Source organism: Echinops telfairi, unplaced genomic scaffold (assembly GCF_000313985.2).
Source record: "Echinops telfairi isolate 266 unplaced genomic scaffold, ASM31398v2 ScPeMD7_3533;HRSCAF=4204_0, whole genome shotgun sequence".
Classification (NCBI taxonomy): domain Eukaryota; kingdom Metazoa; phylum Chordata; class Mammalia; order Afrosoricida; family Tenrecidae; genus Echinops; species Echinops telfairi.
In genome coordinates this window covers 9,617,966-9,623,119 of record NW_022107431.1, presented here as the reverse complement: position 1 = coordinate 9,623,119, position 5,154 = coordinate 9,617,966, and positions in this window count along the sequence as shown.

Sequence of the window (5,154 nt, the reverse complement as noted above, 5' to 3'; positions counted from 1 at the left end):
ACCCTGGTGAGGCTAAGAGAGAAAACCCACTTTGAGTTGGCCGGAACCCGACCAGATGAAGAGATTTTTGAGCCTGTGAACTGGTGTATATTGCTGTTGACTTTATGGATGACCTATCCTGATTTGACTTTGCTTATGAATATGGATTTCACAAGGTTCCAACTGGGCTGAAGATTCTTCACATCAAAGAATATGATTGTTTCCTCAGAGCACTGGGTTGATGTAAGTGGGCAATATAGAAATCGGATACCCAGAATGGGGGAATAAAGGCAAGAAGTGGTTGGCTTACAAACTTTCATAGGTGGGGGAATATATAGTCATAGGATTATAGGATTAAGGTGTCGGTGTAACTTAACTGCAGTTATTAGGCATAGGAGATTTTTTTGTTTTCACTTATAGAATGTTATGTTTCAATGACTGTGGCACATATTGAATTGTATGCTTTTTAGTTTTATCCTATCAGGAACAGACTGACACACCATCTCCATTCCCCCCCCCCAAAAAAAAAACCAAGATTAGCCAGAAAGTTCAGTCCTATCTTCCACTGACGTAAATGATGGAGGCTATGTATACAATGACTCCATGGATCAATGAGGGCAAGTTCATGCTTACCTCCAAGAAGAGGGATCAAGCTCCTAAGATCAGTTACCTGCTTGTAGGAGAAATTCCATCTAGTGAGATGGCTTAGTTCCTCAATTCCTTCTATTCTTGTGATCAAACAGCAGGACACATTCAAAGTTCATAGGTTTATCAGTGCGCTGAGCTCTTCGATTTGGCCGACTTGAGCAGACGACAGGTCTGAATGTTGCAAATTCCACATAGAATCAACAGCTTCTACTTCGGGGATATTATTGCCGTCCAGATGGATGGGATGAGGGGTTGACTCAGAAGAGCTCTCTGATATGCGCCGCAGGTCTCTGTCTAGGAGACACAGTTCCCCACAGCGGCTGCAGTCTGTCCTCATGTTCAACTTCCACCACCACCCCTGTGCCCACGGCACTGCTGTGGACCAGACACACACATCTTTTTTCTGCAGAGCAGCTAGTGGGTTTGAAGAATCTACCTGGCAGCCCAATACCTAGCCATAGCACTGCCAAGGATTCTTATGTCACACTTGAAAATAAACAAACAACACACCCAAGCCCACTGCCATCAAGTTGACTCTGACTTACATTGAGCCTGACTTAGAGGATTTCTGAGACTACAAATCTTTGCAGGTGCAGACAGCCTCACCTTTCTCCTGAGGAGCAGCTAGTAGGTTTGAACCACAGACCTAACCCTTAGCAGTCCAACACTTACCCAACAGAGCTACCAGGCTCCCTTCACCCAAACCAAACCCACTGCCGTGGAGTTGGTTCTGAGTTGTAGTGGCCTACAGGGCAGGGTAGAAGTGTCTCTGTAGGGTTTCTGAGCTTCTAACTCTTTACGGGAGTAAAGCCTCCTCTTTCTCCCTTGGAACAGTTGGTCGCTAACATTTCTCACCATGAGATTAGGAGCTCCTCCCAGGGCTCCTTTAGAAACTTTTAAATACCCCTTGTGTCATTTTCTAGTTACTCCAAGTATGTGATGGTATAATAGATGGCTAAAAGCAAGAGAGCCCGGAGCCAGGCTGCTGGACCTCAAACCCCGAGTCGTTTACTAGCTGCCTCACATTAAAGCCCAAACCAGTGCTGTCCAGTCAATTTTGACTCATAGTGACCCTGCAGGACAGAGAAGAATGGTCCCAGAGGCTTTCCACGGTTGTAATCGCTACAGACACACACCGCCACATCTTTCTCTACCGGAGCAGCTGGTGGGTCGGCCTCTGGGTTAGCAGTCGGGCGCTGTAACCACTGCACCCCTGGAGCTCCTGTGTATGACATTGGGTAAGTTATTTATCATTTCCGTGTCTGGGCTTCCTCACCTGTGAGAGGAGGATAGTAAGAGTACCTTCTTCGTAGTGTGATTGTGAGCATTACATGAGCAGTTACATCCAAACACCTGGAAGAGTGGCTGGCAGCTCACAAACCCGATGTAAAGGTGGATCAGCATCAGATTCTGCAGGCCCACGATGCGCTCGAGGGAAGGTGTCACGTGGAATTTTGAGTGTAAGCATTCACTGTGAAATCTGTCCCTCTAAAGAAAGATGGCTGGCTGGCCCGTTGAAGATGTGCCATTGTGCTTTGCCGGTTAGACATTTGAATCTTGTTCAGAAGAGTCTGGCATCGCAGGGTAGGAATGAGTCATCCCAGCAGGAGTTGCTCCCGAGGGTTTGAAAAGCCCCAAACCAAACCAAGCCCCTTTCCACCCAGTCAGTTCCAGCTCATTAACAACCCTGAAAGACAGTGAAGAACTGCCCCACTGGGGTTCCAAGGCCGTAAATCTTCAGGGACACAGATTGCCGGTCTTTCTCCCCAAGAGCCACTGGGCTCCAACTCACCTGTACATTGTCACCCAAGCACTTAACCACTGTGCCACCCAGCCGCCTCCCCAAATCCCCAAACCAGCTGCCACAGGACCTGTTGTCAGGAGAGACCGGCCCCAGGAGAAGGACATCGGATGCTTGGTAAAGTGGCTGGGCAGCAAAAAAAGATGGAGGCCCTCAGCAAGATGGGTGGACCCAGTGGCTGCAAGGATGGGCTCAAACGTAAGAACACAGGACTGAATGGTGTTGGGTTCTGTGGTCCAGGGGGTTGCTGTGGGTCAGAACTGACTCCACAGCACCTAACAACAGACCTACTCCCCAGGGTTTCCCAGACTGTACATCTTTCTGGGAGCAGACAGCCTCGTTTTCCTCCTGCACAGCAGCTGGGGGATTTGCATGGCTGATCTTGTGGTCAGCAGTTATTTTCCTACATTGGAAAGCCAGGCCTTCCAAGCACTATCATTTGTCCTGCCTTTTGTGCCCTGGGTCTTATCAGTGAAATTGAGCACTGCTGAAATGACACGATTCTCCCTGGGCATCGTTTGAGCCCAGGTGGCATCGTGGGTTATATGTTGGGCTGCTAACCTCAAGGTCAGCAGTGGGAATCCACCAGCCGCTCCGAGGGATGCAGATGAGACTTCCGCCTCCCATCAAGAGTTACCACCTCAGAAACCCACAAGGACCATTCTCTAGGATCATTCTGAGTTGGAATTGAATCAATGGCAGTGGGTTTGTGAGTGGACGCAGTTCATTGGAATAAATGAACTTGGTTTGGATTTTAGACTTAATTTCTTGTGGGGGAATGAATGCATTTGGCTTAATGTGACTATAATTTCCTTGTGTATGTGTGTGTGTGTGTGTGTGTCCTCATACATTGTTATTATGTGCAGTCAAATTGATTCTGACTCATGTTGGTTTTAGTCACTGTTTTATTTTCTCTTCCAGTTAAGCGGGCACTCGGCACACAGTGGGGGAGTGCCCACATCATTTAACTTCTTGACTGGCTGCTTCGGTGGGCATTGATTGTGGAACAAAGTAAAATAAAATCTTTGATAACTTCAATCTTTTCTTCGTTTGCCATTGGGTTGCTGGTTGGTCCAATTGTGAGGATGTTGCATGTACTCCGTACTGAAGGCTATTGTAGTCATTGGCTTTCATCTGTAAGTGCTTCATGCCCTCTTCCCTTTCAGCAAACAAACTAGGTCGTCTACATACAGCAGGTTGTTAATGCGCCTTCCTCTAAGCGTGATGCCGTGGTTTTCTTCATAGAGTCCAGCTGCATGAATTACTTCTTCAGACTCCAGATTAAATGTGGAAGACACACAACTCTGATGCATGGTGCTCATGGTCTTAAACCATGTAGTAACCCCTTGTTCTGTTGGAAGGATTATCTATTGGTCTATGTACAAGTTTTGCATGAGCACAATTAAATATGCTGGAATTCCCATTCTTTGAAATACTATCCACAATTTGTCATGAACCACACACTCATTTAAGGCCTTTGCATAGCCCACACAATGCAGGTAAATATCTTTCTGCATTCTCTATTTTTAGCCAAGATTCATCTGACATCAGCAACTATAGCTCTCATTCTATGTCCTCTTCTGAATCCGGGTTAAATTTCTGGAAGCTCCTTGTTGATGTCGTACTACAATATTATTTTTCCTTGGAATATCTTCAGCAAAATTCTACTTGTGTGTGATACTAATTTCTGCATTTAATTGGGTCTTCTTTCTTTGGAATGGGAACAAATATGGATCTCTTCCAGTTGATGGCCAGGTACCTGTCATCTAAATATCTTGGCCTAGATGAGAGAGCACGTCTGTCAGTGCATCCACAGGCTGAAACATCTCAATTGGTATTCTGTCAACCCCTGGAGCCATGCGTTCACTGATGCTCTCAAGGCAGCTTGACTTCTTCCTTCAATCTCTCTGTTTCTTAATCATAAATTATCTCCTGAAATGGTTAGACATTTGCTACAGGGACTCTGTGTATTCCTTCATAGTCTTTTGGTGCTTCATTCAATATTTTGCCCATAAAATCCTTCAGCATTGCAACTCCAGGTTTGGCTTTTTTTCTTCAGTACTTTGAACTTGACTATGCTGAGCAAGTTCTTCCTTTTTGGCTTTCTAACTCCAGGAATTACACATTTCATTGTAGTACTTTGCTTACTCTTCTCAAGCTGCCTTTTGAGATGTTCTGTTTAGCTCTTTTGCTTTATCATTTCTTCAGTTTGCTTTAGCTACTCTGTGTTCAAGAACAAGTCAGACTCTCTTCTGACATCACTTTGATCTTTGCTTTCTTCCCTGCCTTTAATCACCATTAGCTCTTTGTGTAATATGTTCGTAACATCATCCCACAGCTCATCAAGCCTTCAGTCATTAGTGCTCTTCGCATCAAATCTGTTCTTGAGATGTTTTTAAAGTTCTCTTTTCAAAATATAACTCAAGGTCATATTTTGGCTCTTGTGGACTGGTTTTCATTTTCGTCAGCTTCAACCTGAACTTGTATGTGAGCAATGGATGGTCTGTTCCACAGTTGGCCTCTGGTCAGAGCTTCTCTATCTTTTTTTTTTTTAAATCATTTTATTAGGGGCTCATACAACTCACAATACATGCATACATCAATTGTGTAAAGCACATTTGTACATTCATTGTCCTCATCATTCTCAAACCATTTGCTCTCCACTTAAGCCCCTGGCATCAGCTCCTCATTTTTCCCCTCCCTCCCTGCTCCCACCTCCCTCAGGA